We start from the raw sequence: 26,515 nt of genomic DNA, 5'->3' as shown, positions 1-26,515 counted from the left end.
AGAATTTTCTCTTTAAAAAATATACATATAGAGAGAGTAAGCATGAGTGGGGAAGAGGGGCAGAGGGAGAAGGAGAGAGAAAAATCTCAATAGTCTCCACACCCAGCGCACAGCCCGAAGTGGGGATTGATCCCACAACCCTGGGATCATGATATGTGCCAACTGGGCACTCAACCGACTAAGCCACCTGGGTGCCCCAGAATTTATTCTACCTTTATGGAGAAACATATAAAATCTTTTTGAAGAATAAAACGAAGATCTGAGTAAGAGGGGAGATATGTGTGGAAAGGCTTGGTAACATGAAGATGTCCATTTGACCCCATTTTATGGAGTCAATGTAATTCTGATCAAAATTTCAATAGGTTTTTTAAAGTGGAATTCAAATGGAAGAATGAAACTTCAAGAATAGCAAAAACAATTTTGATGAAGAAAAAAAGATGGGAATACTTGCCTTACTGTATATCAAGACTTACTAAAATGCTGTGGTAAATAAAATAGACAAATAGACCAATAGAACAGCATAAAGAGCCCAGCAACAAACTTTCAGATGGATGAAAATTTGGGAAATGACATGAGTGAGCTTATACAAGTTTATGGAGGAAAGGAAAGACTAGCCAATAAATACCAATGGCATGATTCGTTTTCCACATAAAAACAAATTAGATCCTTATTTCAAATCATATACAAAAATAAAGTTGAATTAAAACTACATTTGAGAATACAAAACTGTAAGACCTTTCTATCTTCCTTCCTTCTTTTCTTCCTTTCTTCCTTTTTTTCTTTTCCTATTTATTATGTTTTAATTTACAGCCAAGTTAGTTAGCATATAGTGCAATAATGATTTCAGGAAAGGAATCCAGTGATTCATCCCCTACATATAGCACCCAATGCTCATCCCAACAAATGTCCTCCTTAATGACCCTTGCCCATTTAGCCCTTCACCCCACCCAAAAACCCCTCCAGCAACCCTCAGTTTGTTCTTTGTATTGAAGAGTCTCATACACTTTGTGCCCCTTCCTATTTTTATGTTACTTTTGCTTCCCTTTCCTTATGTTCATGTGTTTTTTATCTTACATTCCACATATAAGTGAAGTCATATGATTTTTTTTTCTCTAATTTCACTTAGCATAATACACTCTAGTTCCATCCACGTTTTGCAAATGGCAAGATTTCATTCATTTTGGTTGCTGAGTAATACTCCATTGTGTTTGTGTGTGTATGTATGTGTGTGTGTGACACACATACATACACATACATATACACACACCACATCTTCTTTATCCATTCATCCATTGATGGACATTTGGGCTCTTTCCATACTTTGGCTATTGTCTATAGTGTTGCTATAAACATTGGGGTCCATGTGCCCCTTCGAAACAGCATACCTGTATCCTTTGGATAAATACCTAGTAGTGCAATTGATGGATTATAGGGTAGTTCTATTTTTTATTTTTTTTAGGAACTTCCATATTGTTTTCCAGAGTGGCTGCACCAGTTTGCGTTTCCACCAGCAGCACAAAAGGGTTCATCTTTTTCCACATCCTCGCCAACATCTGTTGTTGAATGAGTTGTTAATTTTAGCCATTCTGACAGGTGTGAGGTGGTATCTCATTGTGGTTTTGATTTGTATTTCCCTGATGATGAGTGATGTTGAGCATTTTTTCATGTGTCTATTAGCCATCTGGATGTCTTCTTTGGAGAAGTGTCTATTCATGTCTTTTGCCCACTTCTTCACTGGGTTATTTGGTTTTTGGGTGTTGAGTTTGATAAGTTCTTTACAGATTTTGGATACTAACCCTTTATCCAATATGTCATTTGCAAATATCCTCTCCCATTCTGTTGGTTTCCTTTTAGTTTTGCTGATTGTTTCCTTCACTGTGCAGAAGCTTTTTATATGGATGAGGTCCCAATAGTTCATTTTTGCTTTTGTTTCCCTTGCCTCCAGAGACATGTTGAGTAAGAAGTCGCTGCAGCAGGGGCGCCTGGGTGGCGCAGTCGGTTAAGCGTCCGACTTCAGCCAGGTCACGATCTCGCGGTCTGTGAGTTCGAGCCCCGCGTCAGGCTCTGGGCTGATGGCTCAGAGCCTGGAGCCTGTTTCCGATTCTGTGTCTCCCTCTCTCTCTGCCCCCTCCCCCGTTCATGCTCTGTTTCTCTCTGTCCCAAAAATAAATAAACGTTGAAAAAAAAAATTTAAAAAAAGAAGTCGCTGCAGCTGAGGTCAAAGAGGTTTTTGCCTGCTTTCTCCTCTAGGATTTTGATGGCTTCCTGTCTTATCTTTAGGTCTTTCATCCATTTTGAGCTTATTTTTGTGTATGGGGTAAGAAAGTGGTTCAGGTTCATTTTTCTTCATGTTGCTGTCCAGTTTTCCCAGCACCATTTGCTGGAGAGACTGTCTTTATTCCATTGGATATTCTTCTTGCTTTGTCAAAGATTAGTTGGCCCTACATTTGTGGGTCCATTTCTGGGTTCTCTTTTCTGTTCCACTGATCTATGTGTCTGTTTTTGTGCCAGTACCATACTGTCTTGATGATCTCAGTTTTGTAATACATCTTGGAGTCTGGAATTGTGATGTCTCCAGGTTTGGTTTTCTTTTTCAGGATTGCTTTGGATATTTGGGGTCTTTTCTGGTTCCATACAAATTTTAGGATTGTTTGTTCTAGCTCTGTGAAGAATGCTGGTGTTATTTTTATAGGGATTGAATTGAATATGCAGATTGCTTTGGGTAGTATCGATATTTTAACAATATTTGCTCTTCCAATCCATGAGCACAGAATATTTTTCCTTTTTTTTTTTTTTTTGCCTTCTTCAATTTCTTTCATAAGCTTTCTATAGTTTCCAGTGTATAGATTTTTTTTACCTCTTTGATTAGGTTTATTATGAAGTACTTTATGGTTTTTGTGCAATTGTAAATGGGATCGAGTCCTTGATTTCTCTTTCCGCTGCTTCATTATTGGTGTATAGAAATGCAACCTATTTCTGTGCATTGATTTTATATCCTGTGACTTTGCTGAATTCATGGATCAGTTTTAGCATTTTTTTGTTGGAATCTTCTGGGTTTTCCATATAGAGTACCATGTCGTCTGTGAAGAGTGAAAGTCTGACTTCTTCCTTGCCACTTTGGATACCTTTTATTTCTTTGTGTTGTCTGATTGCTGAGGCTAGGACTTCCAAGACTATGTTGAATAACAGTGGTGAGAGTGGACATCCTTGTTGTGTTCCTGACCTTAGCAGGAAAGCTCTCAAAAAACTGTAAGAAAGGGGTGCCTGGGTGGCGCAGTCGGTTAAGCGTCCGACTTCAGCCAGGTCAGGATCTCGCGGTCCAGGAGTTCGAGCCCCGCGTCGGGCTCTGGGTTGATGGCTCAGAGCCTGGAGCCTGTTTCCGATTCTGTGTCTCCCTCTCTCTCTGCCCCTCCCCCGTTCATGCTCTGTCTCTCTCTGTCCCAAAAATAAATAAACGTTGGGAAAAAAAATTAAAAAAAAAAAACTGTAAGAAAAATAATTTGTCCATTTGTTCATTCATTCAGCAAATATTTATTGAGCTTCTGTTACATACCTAGCCTCGTATTGAAGATATAGCAGTGAATAAAATAAAGTCGATGCTCTTGTGATTGTTTGCATTCCCAACAAACAAATAAATATATGTCAGGTGATGGTAAGTGCCAGGGGAAAAAGAAAGTAGGATAATGGGATAGAGTATAGAGTGGGGCTGCTATTTTATAGGGGTGGCTGGGGAAGGCCATCCTGATAAGGTGAGTCTGGCATGTGGGAATCCAAGAAGAAATTTTCAGGCAGAATGCCCAGGCTGAGTGGTAGCTCTGAAGCAGGAGTATACCTGGTCTTGAGGAACAAGAAGGCCAGCGTATCTGGAGGAGGTAGGGGGAAAGAGTGATAGAAGATGAGGTAAAAGAGGAAATAGGGGGACTGGGTATGCAGAATCTTGAAGGCCATTGATAAGGACATCTGAAAAGTGTGGGAAACCACTGGAGGATCTGAGCTAAGGGATGACAAGATACAGCCAACAGTTTATAGGTATTACTCTAGCTACCGTTTGGAGGGTGGACTAGGGAGGGGTAACAGTGGGGTAACGGCGAGTAAGTCATTCTAATAATCCAGGCAAGAGACAATGACTTGCCTCTGGATGATGGTGGTAGAGGTAGTAACAAGTGCATGTGTTCTGATGTAATTTGAAGGTAGAGAAGACAGAATTTGCTGACACAGGGTGGGAGAGAAGGGGAGAAGTCCAAGTGTAGAGACTCCCAGGCCTCAGCAACTGGGTTAACAGTGGTGTTTTGTTTTGGTTTTTTTTTTTTAATGTTTACTTATTTTTGAGACAGAGAGAGACAGAGCATGAACGGGGGAAGGTCAGAGAGAGAGGGAGACACAGAATCTGAAGCAGGGTCCAGGCTCTGAGCTGTCAGCACAGAGCCTGATGTGGGGTTTGAACTCACAGACTGTGATATCATGACCCGAGCCGAAGTCGGATGCTTAACCGACAGCCACCCGGGCACCCCAACAGTGGTGCTTTTTAATAAGATGGTGAACTCTGCAGGAGGAAGAGGCTTGTGGGAGAGAGCATTAAGAACCTGGCTGTAAGAGAGGTTAACCTGGTTGTTAAGTTAGAGATGCTTATCAGACATCAAGTATAAGTATCAAGTAGGCCGCTAAATAGTATGTGAGTCTGGAGTTCAGGCAAGAAGATGAAGCCAGAGATGTCAATCTGAGTGGTCAAATTCACACAAATATGGTGTGTGAAACCGTGGGCTGGATGAGATCCCCTAATGAAATACTGTTCATAGAGGACAGGAGGTCTGAGGCCTGAGCTCCAGGGTACTTTAGTTTTATATTTTTATTTTTGTATAAAGCTTATTTATTTTGAGAGACAGTGCAAGCAGGGTAGGGGCAGACAGAGAGGCAGAGAGAGGGGATCCCAAGCAGACTCTGCACTGGCAGCACAGAGCCTGATGTGGGGCTCGAACCCATGAACTGTGAGATTATGACTTGAGCTGAAACCAAGAGTTGGACACTTAACCGACTGAGCCACCCAGGTGCCCTGGGATACTTTTGTTTTAGACCTGAAAAGGAAGAGAAGGAACCAGTAAAGGAATATTCAATGCGTTTTGAAGAGAACCAAAGAGAAGGAGGCATTTGAAGAAGGAGGGAACAACTATGTCACATGCTGCTGAGAGGCTAAGATGAGGATGGAGCATTTGTCATTAGATGTGGCAAAGGGGAGGTCACCCACAGCACTGCTGATAGTTGCAGCGAGTAGCAGTAATGAAAGCCCATTGGGACTAGTTTCAAGGAAGGACAGAAGAGCAAGCAGAGAGGATGAGTACAGATGATCTTTTTGAGGAGTTTCCCTTAGAGGGAGGAGGGAAAATGGATGGTAGTTGAGAGAGGACATGTATTAAAGGAATTTGGGGTCTTGTTTTTCATTTTTTAACATAGGAGACATACAGAGTGTATGCCAATGGGAATGATCAGTACAGACAGTATCTTTGAGGAAGTGAGAAGGAACAGGACCCAGGGCAAAAGTGTAAGCATTGGCTTTGCATGGGAGCGCTGACAGTTTATCCACTGTAAGAGAAGGGAAAGAAGAGGATTGGGGTTGGTAATACATTTTAGATTGCTTCTATATGCTTCGTACATTCAGAAGCAAGGTCATCAGCTAAAAGTGAGGACGTGGAAGGAGTTGGACATTTGAGGGAAGGGGAAAAGTTATGAAGTAATTGTCCATGAGGATTCGAGACAGTGAATCAATTAGGGAAGTGGAGCAGGACTGAAGGACAGCACTGAAGACCCTCCTGAGGGAGGTCATGAATTCACTGTGATTGTGTGTTTTTCCCTAGCAAATATCATTTGCTGTTGTGCTATTGGGGAGTGAGTGGAGAGTTATATTTGTTCAGTGTTGGGGGTTTTCCAGAAAAGTTCAAGGGAGAAAAAGAGAAGAAAGGGAACAACCACACAAATAGGGAATGGACTATAATGATGGATGGTGGATTCTAAGCCAGACAAGATCAGAGGTAACAACTTGAAGGGGTGTGGGATATTAAAAATTGGCACGTCAATGAATATCAGGTTCCATTAGAGTTGAAGAATTATTGAAGCCAGGCTTTTGGAGGCCATGTGCTGAAACATAAGTACTGAAAAAGGGGGATGCTTGTCATCAAGATAACGGAGGGAATGTGATTATTGATAATTGACGAGGTCAGGCATGACTGGAAAGGGGTGACTTAGGAAAGGGTGAAGACAGGATCACTGGGAGCGAGGGAATCAGGAACCAAGAACATCCTCATAGGTATTGAAATCCCTAGTAATTGAGTACTGGAAAGAGACAAGGAACCAGGTACTAAAACCTTCAAGGAATAAGGAGTGACAACCTGGAGGTCAGATGACTGCAAAAAGTAGGAGTAAAGTGAGTAGTCTACTAAAACTAGCACTCAGAATGTGCAAATAACCCTTAGAAATGAATGAGAAACAAACAGCCCAATAAACAGTGGACAGGGAATGAACAGCCCATCAATTTACAAAAGAGTTACCCTGAATGGACATCGAACATGTAAAGAGGACCAACTGCATTGGTAATCAGGAAAATGCAAACCAAAATGAGATGCTATTTCACATCTAGGAGAATGATGAAAATGGAAATGTCTGAGAGTACAACCATTAAGAATGATGTGGAGAAGGGGCGCCTGGGTGGCGCAGTCGGTTAAGCGTCCGACTTCAGCCAGGTCACGATCTCGCGGTCCGTGGGTTCGAGCCCCGCGTCGGGCTCTGGGCTGATGGCTCAGAGCCTGGAGCCTGTTTCCGATTCTGTGTCTCTCTCTCTCTCTGCCCCTCCCCCGTTCATGCTCTGTCTCTCTGTCCCAAAAATAAATAAACGTTGAAAAAAAAATTAAAAAAAAAAAAAAAAGAATGATGTGGAGGAATATGTGCTCTCATACAGGTGTAAGTTGGTACAACGGTTTTGGAAAACAAATTGGTAATATACAGTAAAGATCAAGATGTGTGTGCTCTCTGGCCCATCTTCCCCTTCCAATATAAACTCTATGGTGTGGGGGTGCCTGGGTGGCTCAGTGGGTTTGAGCCCTGCATCCAGCCCTGCGCTGACAGCTCAGAGCCTGGAGCCTGCTTCGGATTCTGTGTCTCCCTCTCTCTCTGCCCCTCCTCCACTCATGCTCTGTCTCTCTCTCTCAAAAATAAATAAACATTAAAAAAAAATTTTAAACTCTATGGTGTGTGTGGAGATGTGCGCAGGATGTAAGGAGATGTGCACAGGATGCTGACAGCAGCATTTTATAGAATAGGTAAAAATTAAAGCAATGCAAATGTCCATCAACATGAAAATGGATAATTGTGTCTGTTCATACAATAAGATGCTCTGCTGTATGCAGTGAAAGTGAGTGGACTAGAGATGCGAGTGTTGCGTATGGTACAATTCCAAAAACGTAAAGTTGATGAAAACCAACAAATTGCAGCATGATAGGTACAGTGTAGTAATACTGTTTTTGTTAAAGTGTAAAAACAAGCAAAACAATCCATATGATTTATGAATGTAAGTGTAATAAAAATGTAAAAACGTGGACAAGAAGTATGCACACAATTTTAGGATGGCAGCCTCTTCTGGGGAGAGTGGAGGGAGGGGAACAGTATCTTAGAGAAGCACAAAAGGGGATTTCTACTCAATTTGTAATATTTTACTTTTTTTTTTTTTTTTAAGTAGGCTTGATGTCCAGTGTGGAGCCCAACACAGGGATTAAACTCATAACCCTGAGATCCAGACCTGAGCTGAGATCGAGTCAGACACTTCACCAAATGAGCCATCCAGGCAACCCTGTAATGTTTTACTTTTTAAAAAAAATATATGAAATAGGGAAAAATGCTAATATTTGTGAAATATGGGTGTTGGTTGTATTACACTGTTCTTTTCCATTCATTTGAAATATTTTACAATAGAAAAGTCCATGGCATATGTAAGATGACAGCACTTTCAGAGATCAGATAAACATATTTTTAAGGCTCACGTAATCCCGCTGTTCAGCAACAATCTGTCAATTTGTAAGGACTTCTGGAGCACCTAAAAATTGCATAACAGTGCTCCTGGTGTCAGGACAGCCACAGAGGATGAGCAGAATTTGCAAACAGATGTCAGGAATACGAACCTGCCACTTGTGGAAACATAGAATTCATCATGACAAATGTACATCAAGAGGAGATGGTACTGGTAGCTTGGTCTAGAATGGGCTGAAATTGACAAAAACCTACTGAAAGATTTCTCTGTGGCCACAGCTCTCCAGTGCTCCAGTCTGTGACTCTCCTTTCCCCTCAGGCTCTCTCTAGACCATTCACGGGCATTTGGATACTTCCCTCTCCTTTTTCTGTGTGACATATAAATATTTATTTAACAAATAGATACTTTTGGCTTCCTGTCAGTCTTGTGCATGTGCACACACACAGCCCATGTACTGTGCACTCCCCTTCCTGGGTCCTCTCCCTATTACTGCAACTATTACCCCATGCCCCCTGTCTGCACTCTCCTGGGAATGTGAACCCCTGTCTTCCTCCAGGACTTTTTGCTACTAGGAATCTAGTTGGAGATGCAGGACCTTGCCTTAGGAGGGGTTATTCAGGGATATTACAGGTGACACTAAGGATATCACATTTTGATTAGCGTTTTCATGACTCAAAAAAGGGCTAGGGAATGTGGTGGGCAGGGAACAGGGTGAGCTTAAGGGGAGTGTCCCAAAAGGTGAGAGGAAATGGGATGAAGCTCTTTTTTTTTTTTTTAATGAAATTTATTGTCAAATTGGTTTCCATACAACACCCAGTGCTCATCCCAACAGGTGCCCTCCTCAATACCCATCACTCACCCACCCCTCCCTCCCACCCCCCATAAACCCTCAGTTTGTTCTCAGTTTTTAGGAGTCTCTTATGTTTTGGCTCCCTCCCTCTCTAACCATTTTTTTTTCTTCTCCTCCCCCATGGTCTTCTGTTAAGTTTCTCAGGATCCACATAGAAGTGAAAACATATGGAATCTGTCCTTCTCTGTATGACTTATTTCACTTAGCATAACACTCTCCAGTTCCATCCATGTTGCTACTAAAGGCCATATTTCATTCTTTCTCATTGCCACGTAGTATTCCATTGTGTATATAAACCACAATTTCTTTATCCATTCATCAGTTGATGGACATTTAGGCTCTTTCCATAATTTAGCTATTGTTGAGAGTGCTGCTATAAACATTGGGGTACAAGTGGCCCTATTCATCAGTACTCCTGTATCCCTTGGGTAAATTCCTAGCAGTGCTACTGCTGGGTCATAGGGTAGGTCTATTTTTAATTTTTTGAGGAACCTCCACACTGTTTTCCAGAGCAACTGCACCAGTTTGCATTCCCACCAACAGTGCAAGAGGGTTCCCATTTCTCCACATCCTCTCTAGCATCTATAGTCTCCTGTTTTGTTCATTTTAGCCACTCTGACTGGCGTGAGGTGATATCTGAGTGTGGTTTTGATTTGTATTTCCCTGATGAGAAGCGATGTTGAGCATCTTTTCATGTGCCTGTTGGCCATCTGGATGTCTTCTTTAGAGAAGTGTCTATTCATGTTTTCTGCTCATTTCTTCACTGGATTATTTGTTTTTCGGGTGTGGAGTTTGGTGAGCTCTTTATAGGTTTTGGATCCTAGCCCTTTGTCCGATATGTCATTTGCAAATATCTTTTCCCATTATACTGGTTGCCTTTTAGTTTTGTTGATTGTTTCCTTTGCTGTGCAGAAGCTTTTTATCTTCATGAGGTCCCAAAAGTTCATTTTTGCTTTTAATTCCCTTGCCTTTGGGGATGTGTCAAGTAAGAAATTGCTGTGGCTGAGGTCAGAGAGGTTTTTCCCTGCTTTATCCTCCAGGGTTTTGATGGTTTCCTGTCTCACATTTAGGTCCTTTATCCATTTTGAGTTTGTTTTTGTGAATGGTGTGAGAAAGTGGTCTAGTTTCATCCTTCTGCATGTTGCTGTTCAGTTCTCCCAGCACCATTTGTTAAAAAGACTGTCTTTTTTCCATTGATGTTCTTTCCTGCTTTGTCAAAGATTAGTTGGCCATACTTTTGTGGGTCTAGTTCTGGGGTTTCTATTCTATTCCATTGGTCTATGTGTCTGTTTTTGTGCCAATACGATGCTGTCTTGATGATTACAGCTTTGTAGGAGAGGTTAAAGTCTGGGATTGTGATCCTTCCTTCTTTGGTCTTCTTCTTCAAAATTACTTTGGCTATTCGGGGCCTTTTGTGGTTCCATACAAATTTTAGGATTGCTTGTTCTAGCTTCGAGAAGAATGCTGGTGCAATTTTGATTGGGATTGCATTGAATGTGTAGATACCATGCATACTTTCAGACCATAATGCGATGAAGCTTGAAATCAACCACAAGAAAAAGTCTGGAAAACCTCCAAAAGCATGGAGGTTAACACCCTACTACAGAATGAATGAGTCAACCAGGCAATTAGAGAAGAAATTAAGAAATATATGGAAACAAATGAAAATGAAAATACAACAATCCAAACACTTTGGGATGCAGCAAAGGCAGTCCTGAAAGGAAAATACATTGCAATCCAGGCCTATCACCAGAAACAAGAAAAACCCCAAATACAAAATCTAACAGCACACCTAAAGGAAATAGAAGCAGAACAGCAAAGACACCCCAAACCCAGCAGAAGAAGATAAATAATAAAGATCAGAGCAGAAGTAAACCATATAGAATCTAAAAAAACTATAGAACAGATCAATGAAACCAAGAGTTGTTTTTTTGAAAAAATAAACAAAATTGATAAACTTCTAGCCAGGCTTCTCAAAAAGAAAAGAGAGATGACCCAAATAGATAAAATCATGAATGAAAATTGAATTATTACAACCAATCCCTCAGAAATACAAGCAATTATCAGGGAATACTATGAAAAATTTTATGCCAACAAACTGGACAACCTGGAAGAAATGGACAAATTCCTAAACACCCACACACTTCCAAAACTCAAACAGGAAGAAATAGAAAGCTTTAACAGACCCATAACCAGCAAAGAAATGGAATCAGTTATCAAAAATCTCCCAACAAATAAGAGTCCAGGACCAGATGGCTTCCCAGGGGAATTCTACCAGACATTTAAAGCAGAGATAATACCTATCCTTCTCAAGCTATTCCAAAAAATAGAAAGGGAAGGAAAACTTCCAGACTCATTCTATGAAGCCAGCATTACTTTGATTCCTAAACCAGACAGAGACCCAGTAAAAAAAGAGAACTACAGGCCAATATCCCTGATGAATATGGATGAAAAAATTCTTGATAAGATACTAGCAAATCGAATTCAAAAGCATATAAAAAGAATTATTCACCATGATCAAGTGGGATTCATTCCTGGGCTGCAGGGCTGGTTCAACATTTGCAAATCAATCAATGTTATACATCACATTAATAAAAGAAAAGATAAGAACCATATGATCCTGTCAATCGATGCAGAAAAAGCATTTGACAAAATTCAGCATCCTTTCTTAATAAAAGCCCTCGAGAAAGTCGGGATAGAAGGAACATACTTAAACATCATAAAAGCCATTTATGAAAAGCCCACAGCTAATATCATCCTCAATGGGGAAAAACTGAGAACTTTCTCCGGGAGATCAGGAACACGACAGGGATGTCCATTCTCACCGCTGTTGTTTAACATAGTGTTGGAGGTTCTAGCATCAGCAATCAGACAACAAAAAAATCAGACAACAAAAAGACAACAAAAAAATCAAAGGCATCAACATTGGCAAAGATGGAAGTTAAGCTTTCACTTTTTGCAGATGACATGATATTATACATGGAAAACCCGACAGACTCCACCAAAAGTCTGCTAGAACCGATACATGAATTCAGCAAAGTCGCAGGATACAAAATCAATGTACAGAAATCAGTTGCATTCTTATACACTAATAATGAAGCAACAGAAAGACAAATAAAGAAACTGATCCCATTCACAATTGCACCAAGAAGCATAAAATACCTAGGAATAAATCTAACCAAAGATGTAAAGGATCTGTATGCTGAAAACTATAGAAAGCTTATGAAGGAAATTGAAGAAGATATAAAGAAATGGAAAAACATTCCGTGCTCATGGATTGGAAGAATAAATATTCTTAAAATGTCAATACTACCAAAGCTATCTACACATTGAATGCAATCCCAATCAAAATTGCACTGGGATGAAGCTCATAAATAGCAGAATACTCAGGGTGATCAGCAGAGTTTCATGACTGCTATAGCCCCAGGCTTCCGTTCAAGGATCAGAGAAAGGCACCTGAGTTCATCGGCCCCAGGAGCCTCTATTTCATCCACCAATATCCCTGAAGACAAAGGGCTATAGAGACTGGAGAGGCCAGAACCTCATCTCAGCACAACCCCTGCTTTGAAACGCTTAAGATTGGCTGGGTTGGTGGGTGGGCTGGTGGGCATTGGTCACCACCAGGAGGGCCAGACTCAAGTCCTTATCAGAGGAAGAGCTAACCTCCTTATTTCTAGTGTACCCAGAGATATCAGCTCAAAACCCTACTCCCTGTTGTGGCAGCAAGTATCAGCCATGCCAGAGACACCACAGGGCCAATTGTCCCCATCCTCAGCATGCCAGGAGGGCTCCTGCATGGGAGGAAGGAGAAGGTTCCATCTGAGCCCTTCTGTGAATCCTGCCGCCTTGGAATTATGTCTAGGCGTTTCCACGGTGTAACGGGAGCATATTATTTCAGAAAGTTTAGGAACAGTCCAATTTTCATGCAAGTTACCTAGAATCTCTAAATGCACAGCTAATTTAAAGTTGTAAAATTTTAGTAACAGATTTTTACTATTCATAGCTTTAATAATCATTGCCAAATTCTATATTCAAAATCCTCCAAAGTATGTATAGTTGGTAAAAAAAAAAGTTTTTTTTAATTAGCTTCTTATTTTGGAATAATTTTAGATTTACGGAAAAGTTGCAAAGCTAGTACACAGAGTTCCTGTACACTCTTCATTTGGTTCCTCTAATGTTAACATTTTATGTAAAACAATGGCACATTCATAAAAATTAAGAAATTCACACTGGTACAGTATCACACTAAACTACCTGCTTTATAGGTAGCTCTCCAATTTTTCCACTAATGTCCTTTAATTATGCCAGGATCGGATCCAGGATGCCACATTGTATTTAATCCTCATGTCTCCTTAGTCCTCTCCTTTCCCAGACATTTGCTCAGTCTTATTTTTCATGACCTTAACAGTTTTGAAGAGTATTGTTCAAGACATTGTAGAATGTACCTCAGTTTGGGTTTGTGTGATGTTTTCCTCATCATTAGGCAGAGATGATGGGCTTGGGGGAAGAATACCCCGAAGGTGAAGTGCCCTTCATATCTCATCATATCAGGGAGTACATGACAGCGCATGACTTACATGATGATGTTAACCTTGATCACTTGGTTAGGGCAGTGTCTGCTGTGTTTCTGCACCGTGAAGTTAATATTGTTCCTTTTCTACATTTGATTCTTTGGAAGCAAGACTCCAAGTCCAGCCTATCATCAAGCTGGGGGAGGAGGGATTCCTCTCCAGCTCATGCAAAGGAAATATTATTTAGAATTCCCCTAGATAAGGGTGCCTGGGTGGCTCAGTCGGATGAGCATCTGACTTCGACTCAGGTCATGATCTCATGGTTAGAGAGTTTGAGCCCCACGTCGGGCTCTGTGCTGACAGCTCGGAGCCTGGATCCTGCTTCGGATTCTGTGTCTCCCTCTCTCTCTGCCCCTCCTCCACTCATAGTCTGTCTCTCTCTCAAAAATAAATCAACATTAAAAAAAATGTTTAAAAAATAATTCCTCTAGATAGAAGTCTTTTTCTTCTTCATCATTTAGTTATTTACTTAGTCATTTTTTGGTATCAATATGGACACATATATATATTTATTTTATATGTTAGATTAAAATTCAATACATTATTTAAAAAAATTTTTTTAATGTTTATTTATTTTTGAGACAGAGAGACAGAGTGTGAGCAGGGGAGGGGCAGAGAGAGAGGGAGACAGAATCCAAAGCAGGCTCCAGGCTCTGAGCTGTCAGTGCAGAGCCTGATGAGGGACTTGAACTCACAAACCGCAAGATCATGACCTGAGCCGAAGTTGGACACTCAACTGATGGAGCCACCCAGGCGCCCCAATACTACATGATTTATTTTGTTGCTCATCTGTTTCAGCTTTGGTCACTGGGGGCTCTTTCAATTTGACTCCTTTGCCCTTTGACATCCCTCCAACCTTTTTTTCTTACTTTCCCCTTTTTTTCCCCCTCTCTTTTTATTTTATTATTATTATTTTTTGCAATTGTTTACTTTCTGACAGAACACAATGCTGCAGGCTCACCTTGTATTTTTCTTGCTCCAGCCCTAGCATCAGCCATTTCTCTAAGAAGGAACTGGGTATTTTATTTTATTATTATTTTTAGTGTTTATATGTATTTTTGAGACAGAGACAGAGATAGAGCACAAGTGAGGGAGGGGCAGAAAGAGAGGGAGACACAGAACCCGAAGCAGGCTCCAGGCTCTGAGCTGTCAGCACAGAGACTGACGTAAGGCTCGAACCCTGAACCGTGAGATCGTGACCTGAGCCAAAGTTGGACACTCAAACAATTCTGGGAAGTAGATAAGAGTAAAAATTCAAGGGGAAAAAAAAATCACAGTCCTACTACCAAAGGAAAACCATCTTTAGAATTTGGTGTATTTCTTTTCCATTCACTTGTTGATTTTCTTTGTTTTCAATTTCATAATTTCTGCTTTTGTTTATTTATTTTTGCTTTTATTTATTTTTTATTCTTGCCACTTTGGGTTTATTGGTGTTTTTCTTTTACTGTCTTCTTGAGTTGAAAGCTCATGCCATTATTTTCAGCTATCTCCTGTCTGAAAAATTGTACTTTGTCCTCCGACTAATGCTTTGACCATATTCCATAGGGTTTTGTTCTTCTGCAAAGTGCTGATGTTATTGTTCATTTCTAAATAGTGATTTCTGCTTTGATTTCCCCATTTTTTTTTAAGGAACACATTTTATTGAAGTTTATGGATTATTTTATGGAAGACAAAGATAGGAGGCCTTTCAAGGGATGGAGCCAGATCCTGGAAAATCCTTTTTTTTTTTAATGAATTCTTCTTTACTAGTGTTTTCCTTTTCCTTTTATTTTACTTTTAATTTTATTTTTTATTTTTTAAAATTTACATCCAAATTAGTTAGCATATAGTGCAATAATGATTTCAGGAGTAGATTCCTTAATGTCCCTTACCCATTTAGCCCATTCCCCCTCCCACAACCCCTCCAGTAACCCTCAGTTTGTTCTCCATATTTATGAGTCTCTTCTGTTTTGTCCCCCTCCCTGTTTTTATATTATTTTTGTTTCTCTTCTCTTATGTTCATCTGTTTTGTGTCTGAAAGTCTTCACATGAGTGAAGTCATATGACTTTTGTCTTTCTCTGACTAATTTCACTTAGCATTATACTCTCCAGTTCCATCCACGTAGTTGCAAATGGCAAGATTTTATTCTTTTTGATTGCCGAATAATACTCCATTGTATATATACATACCACATCTTCTTTACCCATTCATCCATCGATGGACATTTGGACTCTTTCCATACTTTGGCTATTGTCGATAGTGCTGCTATAAACATGGGGGAGCATGTCTCCCTTCGAAACAGCACACCTGTATCCCGTGGATAAATGTCTAGTAGTGCAATTGCTGGGTCGTAGGGTAGTTCTATTTTTAGTTTTTTGAGGAACCTCCATGCTGTTTTCCAGAGTGGCTGCACCAGCTTGCATTCCCAGATTTCCTCTTCTGAAAGTCATTTTAAAAGGGGACTTAAAATTGTTATCTATATAATATTTGGGGGGGTGGTTAATTTCTGTATTTATTGCACATAGTGAATGTGGATGACCCACATGATTTCTGCTCTTAAGAATTTATTAAGATTTCTCTGTCAATTATTATTTAAATTCCTCTATATTTTCTTACTTATATCTTGTCTGTTGAAGTGTGATTTCAGAAATATACATGTTACAGTTACTAACCTTGTGAATTTGCCAATTTTAAACTTACATGTTAAGGACATAAAGGTTAATGACTATTATAATTTTTATTTCTTATATATTTTATTAATATCAATTATTAATCAGTTTCCATCTTAATGCTTTTTGCCTTGAATTATATTTTGTCTAATTATACTATTGTCATACTTGTTTGCCTTTTGATATTTGCCTACTATTCCTTTCTTGTCAATCTTCCTATGCCATGTTCCAGCTGTGTCTCTTGTGAAGTATATTTAGCTGGGTTTCAAAAAGATTTCATATGGGAAATCTCATGGTTTGTGAGTTTGAGCCCTATGTCAGGCTCTCTGATGTCAGTACAGAGCCCACTTCAGATCCTCTGTCTCCCTTTGTCTCTGCTCCCCCCCTCAAGAATAAATAAACATTTAAAAATAAAAAAAAATTAAAAAAAATATCTCATTTGAGAAACGTAACTTTTAAATAGAGGAATTTAACCCATGCTCATTTATTGTAAATATTCACATACATTCAGAATTATTCCTTTTTTTGTTTGTTTTTTTGAGAGAGAGAGAGAGAGAGAGAGAGAGAGAGAGCACATGAGAGCATGAGCAGGGAAAGGGGCAGAGGGAAAGAGTGAGAATCCCAAGCTGGTTCCATGCTCAGCACTGAGCCTAATGTAGGGCTTGAACCAACGACCCTGGGATCATGACCTGAGCTGAAATCAAGAGTCAGACACTCAACCCACTGAGCCACCCAGTAGGCCATCCAGGTGCCCCTGGACTTATTCTTAAAATTTTTTTTTTTAATTTATTTATTTTGAGAGAAAGAGAGAGAGCATGAGTCGGGGAGGAGCAGAGAGACAGGGAGAGAGGGAGAATCCCAAGCAGGCTCCAGCGAGGTCAGTGACTGACAGGGGGCTCCAAACCATGAAACCATGAGATCATGACCTGAGCTGAAATCAAGAATTATAAGCCTAACTGACTGAGCCGCCCAGGTGCCCCTATCTTATTTTGTGCTTTGCATTATGCTTTTTATTTCTTCTTTCATTCCTTTTATTGTGTTAACCAAATTGCTTCTGGCCTTCTTATGATTACCTTCTTAGCATTGATGCTTTTTCTGAAGAGGTGCTTGGCAAAATGGCAGTGATTTGGAGAAGAGATAATGGACTGGCTTCTCCAAATCCAAGTACCTGTGTTGTGACAGTTGCCCAGGCTCCTCCTCCTCTGTCTGCTGCCTCTGAGCTTGGAGCTCCTACAGCTGTTCCTGGTGTTTACTATTGTCCTCCCTGAAGGCAGGTTGGACTGTGGTTTCACTTGCAAGGTGACCCTATCTATCTTTCAAGAATTCCTCATAATTTTTATAAAGTTTTTTTAAACTGTATTGCTTTGGATTTGTTTTCTTTCTTTCTTAAAAATAACTTTTCATCTAGTGATTTGTGGTGAAGGGGAAGGCGAAGTACATATTTAATCTGTCACTTTTATTCCATCACAGCTTATTTACTTTCAAGCCTTTTTCTACGTAGACATTTATGTTAATATAATTTCAGTCATTCTGTATATAAAAGTTTGTGTCGTGATTTTTCAGCTAGCGTTTTAACTGAAGCATTTCCATATTATTATAAACTACTTATAAACACCATTTTTAATGGCTGCATATATCCCATCAAGTGACATACCATATTCAGCATTTAAATTTTATCTATTTTTCACCTGTTACAAATACGACAATAAATGTTCCTGTTCATAAATCTATTTTTTACATAGAAAATGTTTTGGGTGGATGTCAAGATTTTTGCAGATTCCCAGCAAATCCCAGTTAGGTCATTACAGATCTACTAACAAACAACATGTAAAGACATATCATATATTACACATATTTGTGCATTTATGTACATTACATGTATATAGCATGCATAAAACCTATACACATATTTCTCAGAACATACAAATCTCTGTATGTTATCATGGTTCTTTTGGATTCTATGTCTTTGAAAACTAACGTAGTAAATCAACTCTATACTAGGCAGAATCCAAGAGTGAGAATGAGAAATATTATATCGAATGAATGAACCAGCAACCACTGGTTATGTCATTCTCTTTGGGAGGGGGAGATGCAGCAATAGTGACCACATTTTCTGGACCAAAAGTGGGGACACATATTTTTATGATCAGTGTCAGAAGATCAGGGACGGAATTTGAAAACACAGATATGTTTGCTTTCTACCACCTCTTGCCATATACCTTTGACATTCTGATCCTATTCTATACTATGGAAGCTCAGTCCATTTTACTTGCATCACCAGAGATACCTTTGCTTTCTTCAAATTTGTGAATCTGAGGCTCACAGTTTCCTTTCTTTCTTTTTTTAAAAAAGTTTATTGGGGCGCCTGGGTGGCGCAGTCGGTTAAGCGTCCGACTTCAGCCAGGTCAGGATCTCGCGGTCCGTGAGTTCGAGCCCCGCGTCGGGCTCTGGGCTGATGGCTCAGAGCCTGGAGCCTGTTTCCGATTCTGTGTCTCCCTCTCTCTCTGCCCCTCCCCCGTTCATGCTCTGTCTCTCTCTGTCCCAAAAATAAATAAACGTTGAAAAAAAAAAAATTAAAAAAAAAAAAAAAAGTTTATTTATTTATGTTGAGAGAGAGAGGGAGAGGGGCAGCGAGAGTCCAAAGCAGGCTCCACACTCTCAGTGCAGAGCCTGAGTTAGGTCTTGAATCCACAAACCATGAGATCATGACCTGAGCTGAAATCAAGAGTCAGACACTTAACTGACTGAGCCACCCAGGAGACCTTCCTTTCTATTCTCTATCTCCTGGATTTTTTTTGTTTGTCAGAAACCTGTAGTGTACCTTTTTCATTAAGAGAAAGGTTGAGGGAGATTAACAGGTAATAACGTAAGGTTATTATAATATTAAGGAATATTACTGAGATTTGTTCTTATATTAGTCTCCTAGGGCCGCCATAATGAAAATGCCACAGATGGGGCTTAAACAACAGAAATTTATTTCTCATAGTTATGGAGGCTGGAAATCCAAGATCAAGGTGTTGGCAGATTTGGTTTCTCCTGAGGCCCCTCTCTTTGGCTTGCAGATGGCTGCTTCTCACTGTGTCCTCACATGGCCTTTTCTTTGTGTGTGCACACATCCCTGGTGTCTCTTTTGTGTGTCCAAATGTCCTTTTCTTACAAGGACAGCAGTCAGATTGGATTAAAGCCTATCCCAGTGGCCCCATTTTAACTTAATCACCTCTTTAAAGACCCCATCTCCAAACACAGTCATACTCTGAGGTAATGGAGGTTAGGGCCTCGACATATGAATTTGGGGGTGGGGGTGGGGGGACACAATTCAGTCCATAACACTTCTTGAAATCAAGATTGTACTTGTTTCAAAACCCAGAGATTTAAGGAGAAAGTGCATGGTTGTTTCAAGCTTTTATGTTGAATACAAATGTGACCTTGTCTGTTCTCAGAGTCCTATGATTTTATTCCCTAAGAAGGGTTAGGTTAGCTATCTGCATTAATGCTCCACTTGTGTAGGAGTTTCATGCTGGTAGAAAGTCTGTGACAAACCACTCAGAAAGTGGAATAAGAATTAAGACTAAAGAAGGAGCACCAGAGAAACAAGTATTAGCTATTTCAGCCATATGCCTCCTTGAGCGTGATCATTTATATAAAATCATTTATCGATTTTTAAAACCTCCATGAGCTTTTTTTTTGTCCACCAGAGAAAGCCCCAAATCCCATGGCCTTACCTCAGCATCCCACCTTACCTAGGCCCTCTGTTGTATCTCTGCTGGCTGCCTCTCCATCCCACCTCAGGTCCACTCTAACTAGACTCTTCTTGGAGCATTCTCAGCCCTGGCTACCATGATTAGGTGGCTCATAGCTTCAAGCTCCACCCCATTTCTTTTCACACGTGCTTTCTTACCCCTTCTGGCTCTGGGTGCTCACTCTGAGTCTCACTTCATCTCCTGGAGACCAGGCGCTTGTTTGTATGGTGCTATGTTTCAACAGCCCAGCCTGTGCCTCATTTCCCAGCTCTGTCAAATTGTAAAGACTCACAATTAATGGGGTTCTTCCCCTGTTAAGAGGCAGGGGCTAAATATTGCAGAGTTGATGTCTGCTTTAATAAACTAGTTGCTTTAAAATGATTCTAGAAATATAAAAATAGCCCCGATGGATGAATTTGTATTTTATTCTTCTATAGATCTTAGTTCAGTTGTTTCCTATAAGTCAAAGCCAAGTGCATTTCTTTAGAAGCTTTTAGTTTGAAATAGTTTTAGATTCAGGAGAAGTTGCAAAAATAGTACAGAGAGGTCCTGTGTACCCTTCATCCAAAATTTCCTATTTTCTATCCATCTTCTAAATGATAGTACAGTATTTAAAAAATATTTTTTTTTAATGTTGGGGTGCCTGGGTGTCTCAGCTGGTTAAGCGTCCGACTTCGGCCCAGGTCATGATCTCACCGTTCATTTGTGAGTTCAATCCTAGTGTCGGGCTCTGTCCTGACAGCTCGCAGCTCAGAGCCTGGAGCCTGCTTCAGATTCTGTCTCCATCTCTCTGCCCCTCTCCTGCTCGCACTCTCTCTCTCTCGCAAATATAAATAAAACATTAAAAAAAAGTTCTGGGGAAATCAAGGAATAATTGTCTTAGGTTGGCCCTGCCAAAAATTTTTAATGTTTTATTTATCTTTGAGGGGGGGAGGGGCAGAGAGAGAGGGAGACACAGAATCCAAAGCACTCTCCAGGCTCCGAGCTGTCACCACAGAGTCCAACACGGAACTCGAACTCATGAAGGGTGAGATCACGACCTGAGCCAAAGTCAGATGCTTGACCGAATGAGCCACCCAGGTGCCTAAATGATAGTACAGTATTAAAACCAGGAAATGGACACTGATACAATCCACAGATCTTATTCAGATTTCACCAGCTTCATGTGCAATCATTTGCATGTGTAACGCTGGCCTATTATCACACGCAGATTTGTGAACCCACCAGTACAACTGAGATACAGAATTGTTCCAGCAGCACAAAGATCCCTCACGCTACCTCTTTATAGCCATACCCATCTGCCTCATCCTTAACCCCATCCTTAACCTCTGGCAATTACAAATCTCTTCTCCATATGTATAATTTTGTCCTTCGAGAATGCTATATTAATGGGATCATTAATGGAACTGCCTTTTTCACTCAGCATAATTTCCTTGAGCTATATCCAAATTGTTGCTCCTATCAGTAATGTGTTCCTTTTTATTGCTCTGGAGTGTTTTCTCACACCAACCAATTCTGCTGGGTGTCCAATAATCTAATTCAACTGTGACATTAACTAGTTAGTGTCAGATGCCACAGGTTTAAGGGTTTGGTCCCACACAACTGCCTCTAGTTTAGAAACCAACTGCAAGTCCCAAGTCACTCATGCTTCTGACCAACCAGCTATAAATCAGGAATCTCCATAACATCCTTCTCAGGTCTGATGATTTGCTGATATGACCCTGCAAAGCTCAGGAGAACACTTTACTTACTTGTGTTTATTGGTTTATTATAAAGGATACAACTTAGGAACAGTCATATGGAATTTATGTACAGGGCAAGGTACAGGTGAGTGAGTGAGTGTTTAGTTTTAATATCTTTTTCTGGAAGCTCTCTGAATCTCATTATTCAAGAGTTTTTATAGAGCTCCTCCTCCAGCTCCTCTCTCTCTCTTCCTGAGGTGGGTGGGTGGAGGTGCCGTTTCCAACTTTCTCATTGTAGATCTTTCTGGTGACCAGCCCCATCCTAAAGCTATCTAGGACCTCCACCTTAAGTCACCTGACTAGCATGAACTCAGGTTGTGATTGGAAAGGAACTCCTATGAATAACAAAAGATATCCCTATCACTCAAAAAAAAAAAAAAAAAATCCCAAGGGTTTTAGGAACTCTGTCCCAGAACCAAGGATAGAGACCAAATATATTTTCTTTTTTACCATTGGGTAGATGTACCACACTTGGCTCAACCATTCATTGAAGGACTTTTGAGTCATCTCCAGTTTTGGTTAATACAAATAAAGCTTCTATAAATGTTCATGTGCATGATGTTGTGTGGACATATGTTTTCATTTCTCCGGGATAAATGCCGAGGAGTACAATTGTTGGTCATATGGTAAGTATATGTTCATTTTTAAAGTTTGAGGGTAGCCAAGACAAATATATAAGTTCTGTGGGCTCAGAACAAGTGGCCCCTCCTGTAGAATTTAGATATTAAAATTGCAAACTATATTCAGTAGACTTGGTTTTGAACCTGAGGTTTCTCTTTCTGGTGAGAGATTGAACAATTTATCTCTTTGTTTCTGTTCACAGTTCTGCAACATGTGGAAGATAACTGTCCTTCACTCAAAATGCTATCATGAGTATTAAATTTAAAAAATCATATAAAGTGCATAGCACTATGCTTATGGTGTAACGATCCATAGATGTGACCTATGTAACAGACGCTATTGGTGCCCTGCTTACGTCCCCTCAGCACTCACCTTGCTGTACATGGAAGCCCAAAGTCCAACAGCAAGCAGCTGTGACTTTTCCTGAAGGTTTCTGAGCACAGGAGGGGCAGGTTGAAAGTGCTATGGGATTAATGCTGCTCAGGAACAGTCCTCAACAAATGACTGACAGGAGTTGGATATAAACTCTCATGAGATTAACCAAATGTCCTGGTTTGACTAGGACTGAGCAGTTCCATGGAATATGGGTCTTTCCGTGCTAAAACTTGCAGTGCTGGGAAACTGGAATGGTTGGTCAGCCTAAGTCCCCATTGCCCATGCCTTTTGGGTGGGATAACTCTGAAACTCAAAACTATCGCTCAGAGTTCCTCAGCCCAATTGACTTTCAGATCCCCATCGAGGTAACTAATTTGATAAGGCACCTCTTATGGACAATCTTCCCTTCTGTCTCTCTCCCTCCATTCCCCTAACATTGCTTCCCCAGGCCATCTGCAGAGCCAACCTAAGACAATTATTCCTTGATCTCCCCAGAAGGGGGTGAAGGATATGGACTGAGCGAAAGTTGTGGGAGAAACGATGTGTTGCTGATGCACTTGCAATGACGTAGGTGTCATGGGATCTTTGGCAGGTGGACCAGAACTGTAATGGAGGAGGGGTGAGGGTAGAGACTCCACAGAAGTTTTGGAACCAGAAGAGAGTGGTTTTATCTACAGTTCGATGAGAGTCATTTGTGATGGGGGGGCGGGGGGGGAACCAACTTGCCTGTCAAATGCTGACAAGTTTGGTAAACCTGGTGCAGGGGCTAAAGCTGTTGCTTCAGTCGGGAGTTGAGAAAAGAGGAGGTTGGGGCAGATTAGAGAGATGACAAGAGCTTGGGCCATGTGGTTGCAGCAGGCTGGGGAAAGTTGAGAAAAAGTTCAAAGCTGTTTTTTGTGGAAGAATGGATGTGTGGAGGGAAGTACAGAGGTGACTCTAAGAAAAATACAGTGATATTCCTTGTTTGGGGGTGTGGAGGAGTTAGGCAAGTATCACTCAGGCATCTACCAGGATCCCAGTACCATGGCTAGCCACATGTGCTGTGGCGGTGTGATGCACTGTGACGAGGAAGCCCATTGGGGGATAAGTAGTGGAAAGGCATGAGATGCTCTACCACCCTGGGAAGTTTGAAGGATAGGTAGACATCTATCAGAGACGTCAGTGGAGCCCTCCTAATGTATTGCACAATGTGATTGTCTTCCCAGGTTTGTCCTTAGTGTGGGTACAGATGGAGAAAGGCCAATGATCACCATGTTCAGAGAGCTGTGTCGTGGGCCTTCAGGGGTCTTCATCGCTTCTCGGTCCCTCTCCCAGCAAGAACAAGCAGCAATATGGCAGACAGGAGCTGTGCTCCAGCTGAGAAAGTGGCTGTGATCACTGGGTCCACAAAGGGGTGAGCAAATAGGAATCCCTCACTGGTGTACCACCACAAGATGTTAGCATCCCCATCCCAGAGCAAGCTCCAAAGTCAATGGTCTTCTCACACATCCCTGCCTGACACCCCCACAGCACTAGCATTTACAATGAACTCTTCCCTTATCACCAGCTCTCACCTCTGAGACCTTACCCCCTCCTCCTTTCCTTCTCACCCTTCCCAGGGAAATCAGAAATTGAGCAGGATACTTTCTATCTGCCCCTGCTTTGTTTATTTTTTATCTTTCAGGTTTCAGATCAAACAGAACCTTCTCTGAGATACTTTCCCTTGATCACCCTATGTAATGTTGCTCTCACTATCTATGTCACTTTCTATGACATCATCTGCTTTCTTTTCTTCACAGCATTTTTAACTCTTTGACTTTACTTGAATGTTTGCTTGTTTGTTATATACTTTATTCATTCAAATGTAGGTTCTGTAAGACCAGGCATCTTGTCGGTCGTGTTCATAGCAATGAACACTTTGCATAAAAAGATGCTCAATAGGGGCGCCTGGGTGGCGCAGTCGGTTAAGCGTCCGACTTCAGCCAGGTCACGATCTCGCGGTCCGGGAGTTCGAGCCCCGCGTCAGGCTCTGGGCTGATGGCTCAGAGCCTGGAGCCTGTTTCCGATTCTGTGTCTCCCTCTCTCTCTGCCCCTCCCCCGTTCATGCTCTGTCTCTCTCTGTCCCAAAAATAAATAAACGTTGAAAGGTCATCTACTAAAGGTCATCACAAATAGATGAAACACTCATTTCTGGATTGGCCAAGATTTTTCTTTCTCTGATGTCCCACCTTCCAATATAATTTTGACTTCTAATATCATCTGGCAATCTTTCTACATGGTCTTACTAAGGACCATCTCCCTTTCCCTTCAACGTGTATTGAAACAACAGATATTTTTTTCCCCTCACAGTTTTGGAAGTTAAAAGTCTGAGATCAAGGTGTCAGCGGGATTGATTTCTTCGGAGGCCCCTCTCCTTGCCTTGCAAATGGCTGCCTCTTCCCTCTGTCTTCACATAGTCTTTCCTCAGTGCACCTCTGTGTCCTAATCTCTCCTGATAAGGACACTGGTCGTCTTGGGTTATGGTCCCCCCCCCCCCCAAGACCTCCTTTTACCTTATTTCCCCTTTAAAGACCCTATCTCTGAATATGCTCACACCTAGAGGTGCTAGGGGTTAGGACCTCACCATAGGAATTGGAGGTGGGGACACAGTTTAACCTACAACCTCAATCTCCTCAAGTCCACTGCTGTACCACCCCAACCCCATATGCATAGAGGAGGCAGAAACAATGACTTGGGAACTCCAACTTCTTGTCCCTCCTGCTGCCTTATGAATTTGTCTGTGAAAAGCTCTCTCCCTTCCCCCCTCCCCTCAGTGAAGGGCGCCCTCCCCCATTCCGCCCTAACCCAAGGTGGCTCCCGTCTCTGCTCTAGCTGGTCTTCTCTTCCCATCCCCTTGAGGTGAGTGAGCTGCCAGTTACTCTCTTATGTGTTTCTTCAGGACTTCAAATGGCAAATTTCAGCCAGAGTGCTTGATCTACCGCACCTGGCTCCACAGATCTCTGCACCCATGACGGGCCCTTTTCATGTTATTTTGTGTTTGGGACGCTGCTGTGGGCTATGGGCTTCTTGCCTGGAGCAGGTGTTCCATGCAGTTATTTCCCCACAGTGTCTCGGGAGTGGAAGGAAGCTCACCTAATGACTTTTCCCTTCCAGTGCCTATATTCGCTCTCCCTTTGGGGATGAGGGTAGGTGGGGAGGCCCAGCCGGGCAGTTCAGTAAGCACTAGCTCACTCCTGGTTTGGGGGCCTCTGGCAGTCACTCTTCTTCCTGAGTCAGGAGGAAGAGCTGTGGGCTCCCAGAACTTTTTGCTCCCTTCTTGGCTTCCTCGTTTCCAGAACCAGCCATACTATCCCCTCCCGTACAAAACCATGTTCATTCCATGTCAGAAAAATCATTTGAAATTTGCAAATAGGCAGAAGAGCTGGCAGGATATTTTCTGTGCACTGCTGGGCTTGACTTACTGTCATCTCTGAGCAAAGGATAACGTGGAGGTTTTTATCAGAGATGAAAATCATTCTATTAGAACAGATGATCCCAAAAGTTACGGTTTATTGTCTTGTTGGACATCAAGCAGTTTTCTGTCTAACCCCAAAATGTTATTCTAACATTCTCTATAAGACCTTAGCTTCTCAAATGTTCTTTGAATTAATCTTAACATTTTATTGGTTCTCCCACTAATTGATGAGGTGAAGAAGATTTTGACACCTGTTCATTTTATATTTGTATGAGAGTCATGATATTATTATTTTTTTTTTGGAAAGTTACGTTAACACTGTTTTATTGTATTCAGGGATAAACAAAAAGGAGAGCGTTAGACTTTGCAGTATAACCATTTTTATAAATTATGCTGCTGAACTTCTCTCTTCCTATTATTTACTTTTCACATGAAAAATTGTTTAGGGGCGCCTGGGTGGCTCAGTCGGTTAAGCGGCCGACTTCGGTTCAGGTCATGATCTCACGGTCCGTGAGTTCGAGCC

The 26,515-nt window shown here is 41.2% G+C and overlaps 2 long non-coding RNA genes across 2 annotated transcripts in view; one reads left to right on the top strand and one right to left on the bottom strand.

Moving 5' to 3' along the window:
- LOC147580065 (uncharacterized) overlaps positions 1 to 26,515 on the bottom strand; it is a 247,858-nt gene that overhangs the window by 76,585 nt on the left and 144,758 nt on the right. The gene's annotated exons all lie outside the window — the stretch shown is intronic.
- LOC147580066 (uncharacterized) overlaps positions 1 to 26,515 on the top strand; it is a 54,023-nt gene that overhangs the window by 17,070 nt on the left and 10,438 nt on the right. Inside the window, exon 2 of the long non-coding RNA XR_015252496.1 lies at positions 7,724 to 7,836. This is a non-coding gene — a long non-coding RNA (uncharacterized LOC147580066). The remainder of the gene's footprint in view (positions 1 to 7,723; positions 7,837 to 26,515) is intronic.

Source organism: Puma concolor, chromosome B3 (assembly GCF_028749965.1).
Source record: "Puma concolor isolate L17-30 chromosome B3, mPumCon1.1.hap2, whole genome shotgun sequence".
Classification (NCBI taxonomy): Eukaryota; Metazoa; Chordata; class Mammalia; order Carnivora; family Felidae; genus Puma; species Puma concolor.
The sequence above is the reverse complement of the archived record's forward strand: the minus strand, read 5'-3'. Positions and strand labels throughout refer to the sequence as shown.